This window comes from Ovis canadensis, chromosome 20 (genome assembly GCF_042477335.2).
Source record: "Ovis canadensis isolate MfBH-ARS-UI-01 breed Bighorn chromosome 20, ARS-UI_OviCan_v2, whole genome shotgun sequence".
Lineage (NCBI taxonomy): Eukaryota > Metazoa > Chordata > Mammalia > Artiodactyla > Bovidae > Ovis > Ovis canadensis.
The window spans coordinates 45,340,084-45,355,730 of NC_091264.1; the positions used below are offsets into that span (position 1 = coordinate 45,340,084).

At 40.5% G+C, this 15,647-nt stretch overlaps 1 long non-coding RNA gene and 3 other non-coding genes across 4 annotated transcripts; 2 read left to right on the plus strand and 2 right to left on the minus strand.

Annotated features, from left to right (window-relative positions):
* Positions 1-1,840: 1,840 nt before the first annotated feature.
* TRNAA-AGC (transfer RNA alanine (anticodon AGC)) lies at positions 1,841-1,912 on the plus strand. The gene has a single exon. It is a non-coding gene; the product is annotated as a tRNA-Ala (tRNA).
* Positions 1,913-2,473: 561 nt separating this feature from the next.
* On the plus strand, positions 2,474-2,556 carry TRNAL-UAA (transfer RNA leucine (anticodon UAA)). Its single transcript has one exon. It is a non-coding gene; the product is annotated as a tRNA-Leu (tRNA).
* Positions 2,557-7,659: 5,103 nt separating this feature from the next.
* LOC138425658 (uncharacterized) lies at positions 7,660-11,311 on the minus strand. Its single transcript, XR_011251291.1, has 3 exons — positions 10,944-11,311; positions 9,278-9,383; positions 7,660-8,901 (listed from the first exon to the last, which is right to left on the minus strand). It is a non-coding gene; the product is annotated as an uncharacterized lncRNA (long non-coding RNA).
* A 4,237-nt stretch (positions 11,312-15,548) lies between these two features.
* TRNAI-AAU (transfer RNA isoleucine (anticodon AAU)) lies at positions 15,549-15,622 on the minus strand. Its single transcript has one exon. It is a non-coding gene; the product is annotated as a tRNA-Ile (tRNA).
* Positions 15,623-15,647: the final 25 nt, after the last annotated feature.

A 15,647-nucleotide genomic window follows, 5' to 3' on the forward strand; every position in this document is an offset into this window, starting at 1 on the left:
GATAGCCGTTCCTTCTCCAGGGGATCTTTCCAACCCAGATATCGAACCAATGTCTCCCACATTACAGACGGATTCTTTACCAGCTGAGCCACAAGTAAAAATTGGACTGCCCCAGAAACTTGAACAGTTTGACACAACCCTTTCATTGTGGGGTTTCTCTTGGTTACCTGAGAGACATTCACACATTAGGTGTTCGATATTAATTCATTCTATTCCAACTTGTGCTTCGGGATTTCATTTCAGCTCTGTCTCCTCCAGATAAACAAATTTCCTATTTGGGAGCTTCTTTCATGGATTCTTAAATTCCCCCATGACAATTTTCAGCACTCCTACATGACTGTTGCCATTTAAGATGGTTGATGTTAGGATTACCTGGGAGTCCTTGGTAAAATTAAGATTATTGGAATCTACCCTGTTTATTAAAGGATCATTGCAAGAGGGGTTCTGGAATCTGCATTTGTAATAAGTCTTCTGGGGGATACTTTTGAGTGCAAAGATTGGAGTCCCCATTGTCAGAAGTGCTGTCTTTTCTGGAAGCACTTGAAGTTCTAGTCTTCCAGTCTGTAGCCAGCAGTACCTGAACTGAGAACTTCCAGATGTACAAGCTGGGTTTCAAACAGGCAGAGGAACAGAGATCAAATTGCCAACATTTATTGGATCATAGCATTCCCCCCAAAAATATTTGCTTCTGCTTTATTGACTATGCAAACGCCTTTGACTGTGTGGATCACAAATAACCGAGGAAAATTCTTAAAGAGATGGGAGTACCAGACCACCTGGAGAGAAAAGTACAAAAACTGGCTTGAAACTCAACATTAAGAAAACTATGATCATGGCATCTGGTCCCATCACTTCAGGATAAATATAAGGGAAACAGTGGAAGCAGTGACAGATTTTATTTTCTTGGGCTGTAAAATCACTGTGGACGGTGACTGCAGCCACGAAATTAAAGGATGCTTGCTCCTCGGAAGGAAAGTTATGACAAATATAGCGTATTAAAGAGCAGAGACACTACTTTGCCGACAAAGGTCCATACAGTCAAAGCTTTGGTTTCTCCAGTAGTCGTGTATGGATGTGAGAATTGTACAATAAAGAAAACTGAGAGCCAAAGAATTAATGTTTTCAAACTGCGGTGCTGGAGAAGACCCTTGAGAGCCCCTCGGACAGCAAGAAGATCAAACCAGTCAATCCTAATGGAAATCAAGCCTGAATATTCATTGGAAGGACTAATGCTGAAGCTGAAGCTCTAATACCTTGGCCTCCTGATGCGAAAAGCTGACTCGTTGGGGAAAAAAAAAAAAAAAAAACCCTGATGCTGCGAAAGATTAAGGGCAGAAGAGTAAGGGGGCAGCAAAAGATGAGTTGGTTATGTAGCATTAGTGGACAAGAATTTGAGCAGACTCCGGAAGATAGAGAAGGACAAGGAAGCATGGCGGGAGTGGGAAAGAGTCGGACACGACTTAGGGACTGAGCAACAACCACAGCCTATACCTAGCCCAGTGTGTTTCTTTTATGGACATATTGGGCTGTCAGTGAAAGCATTTTGCCATTAAAATCAAAGTCACGAAATTGAACTGCCTCTGGGTCCACTAGTGATTTCCAAATGTAATCCCAAAGTGAGCTCGTTTCAATATAGTGTCTTTTGGGCCCCAGTCTTTTGTCGTACGGTAGGGGGTTGAATTCAGCAGGCAAACCGCTAACCTCTTAAGGAAACATTGGGACAGTGCCTTCGGTAGAGGTACCTGAGAAGCTTTGTACTTGGCGTTAGTGCGGTAATTTCTGCTACTCTAGGGCCTCCTCCTCCCACTTGTTTATTCCTTTTCGAACTAAAGTTACCAACGGGGGTGTAGCTCAGTGGTAGAGCGCGTGCTTAGCATGCACGAGGCCCCGGGTTCAATCCCCGGCACCTCCACGTGGGAATTTTCGATCTCCACCACGAAAACCTACAATAGCTACTAATGAGTAATAGACTGTTAGCAAGCTTACGAGTGTTGTAATTCTCTCGTAGTCCTTTTTTTCTTTTACTTGGGCTTCCCTGGTGGGTCAGGTGTAATGAATGCGAATTCTCCAATTCAGGAGACCCCGCTTCGATCCCTGGGACGGAAAGATTCCCTGGCAAAGGAAATAGTAACCCTGTATTCCTGTATTCTTGCCTGGAAATCCCATGGACAGGAAAGCCTGGAGGGATACAATACATGGGGTCGTAAAAGAGTCGGACACGACCTAGCAACTAACAACAACAACCTTGAGGAAAGACAAGAATTTCTCTGGATTTGAGGTGATCTGAGAGAGCGGACAGGAAATAGCAGTTTCAGAAAGCACAGAGAGCTTGCTGTGTTTTCTCAGTCATAATCTTCCTCATATTTTGATGCAATTCCACAAAGCCAGAAATAATTCAGTGTTTTCTTAAATGCACAGGACAATACATTGGTTCTAATTTTAAAAAATCATTGCAGAAGCTGGGTACTCGACAACCGGGATGGCCGAGTGGTTAAGGCGTTGGACTTAAGATCCAATGGGCTAGTGCCCGCGTGGGTTCGAACCCCACTCTCGGTAGATAAAATTTTGTTCTCCTAAATCTTTCCTGGACTGGCCTTTAGAAACAAACTTGATAGATTACACATGTTTTTCTGTCCTTTTGTGAAAACACTACTTGTCTTCAAACCGAAAGAAATTGCTTCAGTAGGTAGTATTAAGTATGTGAATTATTTCCCTGCACAGTTCTATTAGATTGCCAATTTAGGAAAACCGACCAAATCAACAATCTGCCTAAAGAGATTTAAATACTTCAGCTCTGAGTTCCAAGAGAAATGGAAACTTGCACCCCCCTCCCCCCCGCCCCCCCATTTGCTCTTCAGGCAATAGTAAAAAAAAAAAAAAAGTTATCTGTAGCCTCCGGGGAAGTGAGGGGAGGGATTCTCACTGTTTCCAAATCTTCCTATTCAGAAAGCTCAACTCTGCCTGGGCTGTCCCTCCCAACTCACTCTGGAAAGCGTAGTTGATTCCTCACAAGCAGAATACAAGTGTTTTGTTCTATTTTGTTTTTCCAGTTTGAAACGTAAAATATGGTCTCCTAGTGTAGTTTTTATTTACACTTCTCTTGTGGTGGTGTTATTAAACATCTTCTATGTTTAAGAGCCATGTGTACTTCCTTTTCTGTGAACTGTTTTTTAATATCCTGTACTCATTTTTCTTCATGATTGCTGGGTCTTTCCCTTTTGATTTGTAGAAAGTTCTTTAAATGAGTCGATTAACTCATGTTTTGATATGTAACAAGCAGTTCATTTGCACTTTGTGGCAATTTTGGACATTGCAGACTTTGGACTATGAGGGTGAGGTTATCAGTCTTTTCTTTTGGTTTTATGTCTAACTTGGATATGCCTTTTCCCTATGTAAGCTCAACAAGAGTAACAAAATAACTCATTTTTTCTAGAATGTCCCTTACTTCTTTTTAAACTTAGATCTCCGATATATTTTATTTTTTTCTGTCTTAATATGTGAGGTATCAGTCCAACTCTATTTCATTTCCAGAGGATTACCAGTGACCCCAGCACCATTATTGAATACCCATATTATCTCCAATGATTGAAATTCCAGCATATTAAATTCTCTTCTCTTTAAAATCCAGAGGACCAGAAGTCTGGCATCTTCAAGATGATTTGAAAGAGCATAGACTTTAAAACTCAACAATCATATACTCTAATTCTGGCTTTCCCACCAACTCTCTGAGCCTCAAGTTCTTCATGTGTTAAATGGGGATAATAATCCCTACTTCATGGAAGACAGTTGAAGAATGAAAAGATAATATATTAAGGGCTGGCAAATTAAGAAGGGCTCTTTGCCACTCTAAATACCCATATTATCTTTGCCACTCTGCAGGTTAGTTTCCTTCCTCCTTAAAAGAAACTCACACTCTTCCTTTATAGCTGTCTTTAAAAGAAAACCATAAATCAGATAAAAATTGTCCTGATAGTTAAATTGCTCATGTTTTGAGATCAAACACTTAGATTCTGCATTTCATAGTTCTCTAACCCCAATGGAGTTAGACAGCTCAGCGGGTCATTTTCATGAGCTTCCTCGGGTTTCAAGTTAGAGTCATTAGCATTGTGTTTGCTCCTGGTCGTCCTGGGAAGAGGAAGGAAGCTCCTCCTGAGAACTTATCTGAATAAGCTGGTTTGAGAAACACCAAGTTTCCATGGAGAGGCAAGACTCGTCGTTAATGAAAGTGGATATTCTTGTTTCTTTCCCTCGGATGGGGTAGAGAAAGAGTGAGTGAAAAGTTTGTTTTTTCTGAAATGAGATTCCAGGGAACAAAGATTTTACTTATATTGAAACTTTCTGAAAAGAAAACACAGCAATCTCCTAGTGGTTGGTTTGCAAAGTAGTTTAGGTTATAATGCTGATGACACCAATGTCCAAGTTCCATCCCTACCGAAGTTAAATTATATACTTTCCTTCACAAGAGACTCAAATGAGATCTGAAATCACCATGCCATTCCCATCTCTGCCACACAGAAGGTCTGAACCTGTTGTATCTGAGTTGATTAAATTCCTCCAGTCAGTGGGGGCTGCTGGCAATTTCTACTCAAATCCAACCTCTGTTGTTGTTTCTTGAGGTAGGCAGAATTCAGTGGTAACACAGATGCCCTCCCTCTGATGTACAAGTCCTGCACAACCCCTCATACTGTGAATATGATTAGGGTATGCTACATAGCACCATTGACTTTAAAAAAGGAAGATAATCAGGAGTGAGCCTGACCTACTTAGGCGAGCCCTCAAAAGGGACTGGACTCCTTCTGAAGTCAGAGATTGTAAGTGTGAGAGGAATTGAGGGATTCGAAGTGAGAATTTCTGTTGCTGGCTTTGAAGATGGAGGGGGCCAACAGAATGAAGGTAGCCAGCGGGAGCTGAGAACCCCCAGCCAACACCAAGAATGCAGGGATGCTACCATCACCGTGAGAGCTTAGAATGCAGCCCCATGTATGATTTCAGCCTCATTAAATCCTAGGTAGCAGAGAACTCAGCTACCTAGTGCTCACACTTCTTACTTACAGAAATCTGAGTAGATACTGGGGCATTGTTATAATCTGCTAAACTATGATAACTTGTTATGCGGCAACAGAAAACTAATAGATTTCTATTTGTTTATTTTTTTAAAGTACATAATGTAAAATGTGAAGCTGGAAATGTTATAACAGAAAATTGAATTGTGTCAGGTGCCTCTGGGGGGCCACTCTCCACCTGTGTTCTTTCTGTCCCTTTCTTGGGGTCCTGCTACTGACGCTTTCAGTGACCCTCACGTTTCATCTCTATGGATACCTGGAAACTCATATTGGTATTTTAGATTAATATAAGCATATGTTCCCTGTTATATATGTTATGTATTATAGGTATTAATTTCACATCTAACACATAAAGTAAAAATAGCTACCAACTGATTCCTTAAACTACTTGTAGCATGCATTTTGACATGAAGTATGCAGCACTGGTGGTGGAGGGGGGCTAAGTTCCCACCCTCCCAGGCTTCTGGATAGAGGAAGAGACCTGCCAATAGTAATTTTAAGAAGTATCAGTTAGTATCCTTTAGTTTTAAAACTAGAGTATGTATATCCCTGGGAATAAATGGACATAAGGAATCATTTTCCTGACCTTGGACATGTATGTGGATTCATTTAGGACTGACCTGCCTGAAAACTCTGTGTTTTCCCACCTTCTTTTCTCACAACTCTTCTCCCACTAAGAAAAAGGAGATAACTTTCAACCATCCGATAGCATACTCGTCTTATTTCCCCAAGACACAAAGCCTACTCAAAGCATCTGACAAAATGACTCTAAGTAATGCTACCAGTAAGAAAGGGAATGTCTTTAAAGACTGACTAACAAAATTCTTTTGCAGACTCAGATAGTTTCTTGAGGTGAAGGAATTCAAGCTGAGCTATTTCAAATCCTAAAAGAGGATGCTGGGAAAGTGCTCCACTCAATATGCCAGCAAATGTGGAAAACTCAACAATGGCCACAGGACTGGAAAAGGTCAGTTTTCACTCCAATTCCAAAGAAAGGCAATGCCAAAGAATGTTCGAACTACCACACAATTGCACTCATTTCACACGCTAGCAAAGTAATGTTCAAAATTCTCCAAGCCAGGCATTAATAGTACCTGAATTGAGAACTTTCAGATGCTCAAGCTGGATTTAGAAAACACAGAGGAATTAGAGATAAAATAGCCAACATCCACTGGATCATAGAAAAAGTAAGAGAATTCCAGAAAAACATCAACTTCTGCTTCATTGATGACACCAAAGTCCTTGGCTGTGTGGATCACAACAAACTGTGGAAAATTCTTAAAGAGATGGGAGTGCCAGACCACCTGACCTGCCTCCTGAGAAATCTGTATACAGGTCAAGTAGCAACACTTAGAACCAGACATGTAACAACAGACTGGTTCCAAATTGGGAAAGGAGTATGTCAAGGCTGTATGCTATCACCCTGCTTATTTAACTTACATGTAGAAAGTACATACATCATGTGAAATGCTGGGCTGGATAAAGCACAAGCTGGAATCAAGATTGCCGGGAGAAATATCAATAACCTCAGACATGCAGACGACAGCACCCTTACAGCAGAAAATGAAGAGGAATTAAAGAGCCTCCTGAAAGTGAAAGAGAAGAGTGAAAAGGTTGGCTTAAAACTCAACATTCAAAAAACAAACATCATGGCATCCGGTCCCACCACTTCAATGCAAATAGATGGGGAGACAATGGAAACAGTGAGAGACTTTCTTTTCTTGGGCTCCAAAATGACTGCAGATGGTGGCTGCAGCCATGAAATTAAAAGACACTTGCTCCTTGGAAGAAAAGCTATGACCAAGCTAGACAGCATATTAAAAAGCAGAGACATTACTTTGCCAACAAAGGTCCATCTAGTCAAAGCAATGGTTTTCCCAATATTCATGTATGGATGTGAGAGTTGGACTATAAAGAAAGCTGAGCACAGAAGAATTGATGCTTTTGAACTGTGGTGTTGCAGAAGACTCTTGAGAGTCCCTTGGACTGCAAAGAGATCCAACCAGTCAATCCTAAAGGAAATCAGCCCTTAATATTCATTGGAAAGACTGATGCTGAAGCTGAAACTCCAACACTTTGGCCACCTGATGCTAAGAACTGACTCACTGGAAAAGACCCTGATGTTAGGAAAGATTGAAAGCAGAAAGAGAAGGGGACAATAGAGGATGAGATGGTTGGATGGCATCACCAACTCGATGGACATGAGTTTGAGCAAGCTCTGGGAGTTGGTGATGGACAGGAAAGCCTGGCCTGCTCCAGTCCATGGGGTTGCAAAGAGTCATGACTGAGAGACTGAACTGAACTGAACTGTGCCTTCAAACATGAAAGAAGGTCCAACCCAGTTGTCAACAATAGACTAACAGAAAACTTTAATGATAATGTGGTTTTAGCATGTGATATAGGGGTTAGAAAAATTAGAATTGCATTCATATTTCAAAACTCCTTTAATTCCTAACTACTTAATTAGCTCATATCTCTAATAATTAAATAGACATAAAACTGATGTTGAACCTTGCAACATCAGTCTTGCAACAGGACTACTCATCCACGGATACACAAATTAGAAAATACTAGTCCCATCCATGTCATTAAGAGATGAGTTTGCAATTCAATTTTATTTTATGTTTATAACTTATCAAGATATTAATACACTCACAGTGATTTGCTGTAACAAAAACTGCAATAACAATGCAGGAAACAAATTGTTAACTCAAAGCTATCTAGTCATACAGAGAAGAAGTACAACAGAATAGATAATAAAACAACCATGTTACAATACAATGTATTTTTGTGGAGTGGGGGAATGAAAATATAAGTCTAAATACAATAGAGAGGATATAAAATGTCAAATGTTAAAGAAAAAAATTTTTTAATAGATTAACCAAACCAAATCCATTAACCAAATATTCACTACGGTATTTAGATTCATTTAGAAGAGTGATATTTTTTAAATGCCACAAATTACAATGTACTGGAAATTACATTCTTTACAACTGTTTGAACTTATGATTTGAAATTTTTAGATGCTGGTCTAAAAATGTACAAGGGGTACATAATTTTTCAAAGGGGTATGCTTTCAAATTTTGAAGGCTACTACTCTAGAGCAAGAATTCTTAACATGTGATGTCACACAGTGGCTATAAACAAAGACTTAGGAGTTAGTCTTACTAGTTGTGTGACATTGGGCAAGTGACTTAAATTCAGCTCAGTCTACTTACCTGTAAAATGGGGACAGTAAAAATACCCTATCTATAAAGTTGTCAAACTTGAGTAGACACTAGAATCACCTGGAGGGTTTGTTAAAACACAGACTGCAGGCCCTGTTCCCAGGGATTCTGCCTGAGGAGGTCTGGGGTCAGGCCCCCAAACCTGCATTTCTAACAAATTTCCAGGTGACACTAATGCTGCTTGCTCCTTTCATCTATCTCATAAAGTCATTTACTGTGTGGATTAAAAATGTTAGTACATAAAGCAATTATCCTTCAATTAAAAAATAAATCAATTTTAAAAATATATATGTCCTTTAAAAAAAAGTTAGTACCTAAAAATTCTTATAAGTCCACTGGCCCAAAGCAGGTACTAACACACATTAGCCATATCATCAGTTAGAATTTGATTCACTGCAAAAGAAAATTTTACTGCAGTGGGTTAAACAGAAAGGAGTTAGCACATGTCATTTAACAAGAGGTCCTGAGGTCAATCATCCAGGGCTGGCACCACTGGTCAAGAGTGCCATGAAGTTCCCAGGCTCCTTCTGTCTTCTTTGCTCAATTGTCTTTGCTCAGTGGCTTTCATTACCATAGACTGAGAATAGCTGCTGTTCCTCCAGGAGTCTTGTCTGAATTCCAGATAGGAAGAGAGAAGAGAAAAGGAGCAGAGGGTAGAGTTGATGGAGCATGCCAGCCAAGTCACAGACCCTCCCTTTCATAATTTATTTTTTAGAGAAGTCACTTGCTTTTAAAAAATGTTTCCAGAAGTTCTCCACATGTGAATGGAGCTAATAAAATTAATCAACATTCAGTAAAACAGACTCAACAGTACTAGCCACACTTCAAGTATTCAACAGACACAGGTAGCCAGTGACTACCATGGTGGACAACACAGATGTAGGACATTTCTACCATTATGCAAAGTTCTAGTGGATGACATTAGACTACAAGATGCACCTCTAAGTCTCCTACAAGATCTATGAAGCTCTTTCTCTCCAGACTTACCTCCTGTTGCTATACACTTTAGCAAAGGTCAGCAGGCTATTTCTCAGACCTGCATTTGTTTACAATTCTGCTGCCTGGGATTGTACTCTCTCTCCACCTCGTCCATCTAGAAAACAAGAATCCTTCTTTATACACACATATTCAAAAAGCCAGAAGAACGGAACATGATGGAAGATGTATTTCTGAGCATACCTTCTCTTTTATCTATCACTACTACAAAAAATAGCAGATCCAAGAGATTATTCAATCTTTTAAAAAATCACATACAAAAAACTTGATTGAAAAATGGGAAAGGAACTTGAACAAACATTTCTCCAAAAAAGATATACTAATGGCAATAAGCACAGGAAAAGATGCGTGATGACACTAATCATTAGGCATATGCAAATCAAACCCACAGCGGTACCACCTCACATCTATATTGGCTACTATCAAAAAACTCAGAAAATATCACGTGTTGGCAAGAAGAAGGAGAAATTGGAATTCTTGCATATTGTTGGTGGAACTGTAAAATGGGGCAATTGCTATGGAAAACAGTATGGAAGTTTCTCAAAAAATTAAAAGTACAATTACGTGATCCAGCCATTCCACTTCTGGGTATACACTCACAAAGAACTTAAAGCAGGGTGTTGCAGAAATATTTGTCCACTCATATGCAATACCAGCATTATTCACAATTGCCAAAAGGTGAATGCAATCCAAGTGCCCATCAGTGAATAAATGGATATACAAAACGTGGCACAGGCATGCAATGGAAGCATATTCAGCCTTGAAAAGAAATTGTGACACATGCCACAACCTGGCTGAAACTTGCGGGCTAATATATCTTCAACCATATCTTCAACCATCTCTGATTTTTAAACTACAAAATGATCTTGGGTTTTTTTTTAATTGAAGAAAAATATGCTTAAACATAGAAAAAAAAATACTGCTGAGTGCCTCAGATTAAGTAGGATAAAATGAGAACTCGCTCTACTCATTCCTTGTATTATCCAAGTGTTGGACTCAGTACCCTTCTGATAAATTTCCTTCTGAGAACCTCTGTACACAAATTAAGCGCCAGTTAGGCCTCACGGCTTCGACTAGACAGTGTTAGAAGAATGGTTTCTGCCCAGAAGAACAAAGAGTCAGATGCACTTCTTGGATCGGACAGTAGCCCAGTGCACACTGGCATTACCTGGGAAATTTAAAAGCCAAGCGGTTCTAAGGTGAAAGCAGGCTGGCTGTGTAGATGCACTGCTATTTTCTGATGACTAACCCCTCCCCTACCCCCTAACCACTACACATCTCATATTTATTTAATGTCCAGAATTATCAAACAGTGCGCCTGACACAGTCGCAACATTTCTGTCTTCCGGGTAACGGTTCTCCACTACGTATCATTATCTAGAGCACGTGATCTCTCTAGCACCAGTAGCTCAAGCGCCTGAATCTCTCCCTGCATGTGTCCGCCCCTCACAACCACACCCACAAACCAAGACTCGCTACCTATTACCGTCCACACGGCAGGCCGCTTCCGGATGGACTTTGCTGATAGGGAGCGTCCAGGCCTATGCCATCTGCTCTCGCGCCAGATACGTCTCTGCTTAATCTTCGATTAGGTTCAGCTCCTAAACCCGCGGGGGTTGTGTTGGGGTCCGGGGATAAAGCGCCGAAACTTACTTACCTTCATCCTTGCCCGCTGACATCTCCTGATTTTTTTGCAAACTGCTGCTTCTGGGCAAGAACATGCGCCACGGGGAACAACTCTAGTCCAGACTTCGGTGTCTAGACATTTACCAAAGTCCTGCCTTTGTCAGATCAGAGGCTGCGAAGCCTGGTCCTTCTCTATCTGCCTGGAAGGTCCAGGCAGTCTTGCTTGGGCACGAGATCCAGGGCGTTTGTTCCCGAGATCGCGGAAGCCTGCTGCCAGGAAAACAAGAACGCGAACGCTTACGCCTCTGGGGTAGAATAGAGAGACAGGATGGTTTACTTTCACTGGCCTTATTTCCAGGTCCCCTCTAGGACCGTGGGAGGTTTCTGCATCTCTGTGGTTATTTCCACAGCTTCCTGTGCCTTTTCTCTGTTCTAGGCCCTGCCTTCTAAATGGGTTGGGAAGGTTTGACAGAGAAATCGTTTGGGAAAACTTCAAAAGTATATATGCAAAAAAAGAATAGAACCATTAATTCGATGTACCTGTCTATCAACTTATGGCAATGTTATTAACCTATAACCCAGCCCTCATTCCTTCAGACACATTGCATGAATCTCAGACCTGTGTCACTGATAAATTTAACACAGCCCAGACTAAGCTGAGTTAGACGCTTGCCTCAGGCACAAAATTTAGACTTCCAAAAAGCTTTGCAATAGAGACAATAACATTTGAAAGTATTTTTAAAGTAAAAATTAGTGCAAAAAACTATAATGAATACAATATCAATATTTTAAATAGAGAATCAGTATTACTGATTCTTTCCTTTTGCGCAGCTCCTACATGACTGACAAAAGGCTGAAACTTAAGTATCTCTAAGAATGAGGTTGCTTTTGAAAAACATAATCACAATATCATTATCACATCTAAAAATAATACCAAAAATAAGATCATCAAGTATCCAATCATTGTTCAAACTTTACCAGTTTTGTATATTTTATAAATATATTATATAACATATTATAAAATCATATGTGAGTAACAAGGAGGGCTGGAGTGAGAATTCTCAGGCATCTTTTATCTAAGGTGCATAAGTTATCAAGACCTTGAACATAGATCACTTGAAGCATTATGTCATCATCAAAGATTTGGCAACAAACTTCCAACAGGCCTGGTCCAGAAAAGTTGTCTTGGGAAAGCTGATATCTGGGTATGAAGTTCATGTGAATGAAAGAGTAGAACAGTAGGAAAGAGGTAGAAATGAGAAGGTCTCTCAGATAGTGGTAATGGTAGGTAAGGGTACTAGAATGGAGTACTGAAGAAGAAAGAAAATCAAGGAATGTGGACAGGAATAGAAATATAAAAGGAGAAACAAGGATCATAATCAGTGGAATGGGTAAAGAGGAAAGATTATTATGGCTCTGAAATAGCACAGGAAAGAAAAAAGAGAAATATGATATTTATCAATCAGAAAGATGAGTAAAACGATCACAGTCCATGAAGGAGTAACTGCATTACTTTGGCCTTTATTTCCCGCTGTATAGATTTACCATAACTGCACCATACAATGTTGTTAACTAATCAGGGATCTTAGATGCAGAAGATAGAATCCACACAAATAAGGTAAAATTAAAAGGGATTTCTTATGCATTCACAGAGTTTCTTGGAGACCAGAATCAAGTATATATTACGCGACACTGCCAGAAGCACTCAGCCATGAAAATGCTTCCGTAGAAATCTTACTGCTGCCACTTCTGGTTCCACAAAATCCTAGACAGTAGCTGCACACAAACCAAAATACCCGCAACAACCTTGCATGTGTGAAAGGATTTCAAGCTAAAATCAAACCAGAGGATATGAAATGAAATGTCACATATTCACCCTCTGAACATTGGGAGGTAAGAGTGAAGAGACTTATTTCCCCTAAAATGCCTAATTTACAGAAGACAGAGACTTATCTCCTAATCAATGAGTAGCCTCTAATCTGACTGGACTTGCCCCTCTTTGCATTCTTGATCATAAATACAACCACCTTAAAAACCTCAATAGACCTATCTTGCTATATATCATGAGTTTCCTGAATTGTAATTCCTTTGCTATTCTTGAATAAACTCTATTTTTGGTAATTTGAACTTGTCTCAGTTTACCTCTTTATTTATGTTGACATATGTCAGAAGAGCTATTCAGCCTTTATCTCACAACATTCATTTCTCCCAGTCTTATACTGCAAAGTCAAGTGGGCCTTAGGTAGCATCATTATGAACAAAGCTAATAGAGGTTATGGAATTTCAATGGAACTATTTCAAATCCTGAAAGATGATGCTGTGAAAGTGCTGCACTCAATATGCCAGCAAATTTGGAAAACCCAGCAGTGGCTACAGGACTGGAAAAGGCCAGTTTTCATTCCAATCCCAAAGAAAGGCAATGCTAAAGAATATGCAAACTGCCTCACAATTGCACTCATTTCACATGCTAGCAAAGTAATACTCAAAATTCTCCAAGCCAGGCTTCAACAGTATGTGAACCATGAACTTCCAGATGTTCAAGTTGGATTTAGAAGAAGAAGAGGAACCAGAGATCAAATTGCCAACATCCGTTGGGTCATCGAAAAAGCAAGAGAATTCCAGAACAACATCTACTTCGGCTTCATTGACTATGCCAAAGCCTTTGGCTGTGTGCATCACAGCAAACTGTGGGAAATTCTTCAAGAGGTAGGAATACCAGACCACCTTACCTGCCTCCTGAGAAATCTATATGCAGGTCAAGAAGCAGCAGAACTGTACATGGAACAACAGACTGGTTCTAAATCGGGAAAGGAATACGTCAATATACAATATTGTCACCCACTCTGCTTATTTGAAGTCTATGCAGAGTACATCGTGTGAAATGCTGGACTGGATGAAGCACAAGCTAGAATCAAGATTGCCAGAAGAATTATCAATAACCTTAGATATGCAGATGACACCACCCTTCTGGCAGAAAATGAAAGAGCCTCTTGAGGAAAGTGAAAGAGGCTAGTGAAAAAGTTGACTTAAAACTCAACATTCAGAAAACTAAGATCATGGCATCTGGTCCTGTCACTTCATGGCAAATAAATGGAGAAACAATGGAAACAGTGAGAGACTTTATTTTGGGGGGATCCAAAATTACTGCAGATGGTGACTACAGCCATGAAATTAAAAGACACTTGTTCCTTGGAAGAAAAGCTATGACCAACCGAGACAGCATATTAAAAAGCAGAGACATTACTTTGTCGACAAAGGTCTGTCTAGTCAAAGCTTTGGTTTTTCCAGTAGTCATGTATGGGTGTGAGAGTTGGAGTATAAAGAAAGCTGAGTGCCAAAGAATTGATGCTTTTGAAGTGTGGTGTTGGAGAAGACTCTTGAGAGTCCCTTGGACAGCAGGGAGATCCAACCAGTCCATCCTAAAGGAAATCAGTCTCGAATATTCATTGGAAGGACTGATGCTGAAGCTGAAACTCCAATACTTTGGTCACCTGATGTGAAGAACTGACTTCTTAGAAAAGACCCTGATGCTGGGAAAGATTGAAGGCAGGAGGAGAAGGGGACGACAGAGGGTGAGATGGCTGGATGTCATCACCGACTTGATGGACATGAGTTTGAGTAAACTCCAGGAGCTGGTGATGGACAGGGAAGCCTGGCATGCTGCAGTCCACGGGGTCGCAAAGAGTCGGGACACGACTGAACTGAACTGAGTCTTACATAAGCACATCTGCTCAGCAAAAGCTGTGTGACACAGGAAGTCCTAGTGACGAGATCTGAGAACTGGAGATTTTACTGCTGCAGGTTTAGTGTACAGGAGGCACATTGCAACAGGGTTACAGAGGTGTAGAGTGAGAAATCTTTACTACTGGTCATGGTTGCTACCTGGTATCCATTTCACCCTTTTTCCTTTATATCCATCATTCATACGCATAAATTGAAGAACTCAGGAGACTCTACCCCCATTTTAAGTTCCAGGGCAATTTATGAGTAGTCTAAGATGAATATGTAAATTCTATGCCTTTATAGGGAGAAGGCAATGGCACCCCACTCCAGTACTCTTGCCTGGAAAATCCCATGGATCGAGGAGCTTGGTAGGCTGCAGTCTATGGGGTCACTAAGAGTCAGACACGACTGAGCGACTTCACTTTCACTTTTCACTTTCATGCAATGGAGAAGGAAATGGCAACCCACTCCAGTGTTCTTGCCTGGAGAATCCCAGGGACGGGGGAGCCTAGACGGTGGGCTTCCGTCTATGGGGTCACAGAGAGTCGGACACTACTGAATCGATTTAGCATGCATGCATGTATGCCTTTATAGATGATTGATTTACAAATTTAGGTTTAAATCGATAAGCAAAAGCATTCCCCTGCTAGCTGTTATAGGTTCAGAGGTGGGCAGATCTAAATTGTCATAATCACACTTTAATGATTGAGAGGAGAGGTTATGCTTTTCCTTTGTGTTAAGAGCAAAGAACATTTTGCCCAAGGTGCTTCAGGCTGCAATATTAAAGACAGCTGTAAGATTAGGCAGCCTAAGCGTAATGCTGACAAACTGGTTAAACTTGGTTCTATTCTTTCACATTGTTGGTCATCCCAGTTAGACTTAAAAAGTGGTCATCCCAGTTAGACTTAAAAAGTGGCCTGTACGGGGATCGAACCCACAGCCTTGGTGTTATTAGCACCATGCTCTAACCAACTGAGCTAACTGGCCCTCATATAAATTACTATTCTTCCTT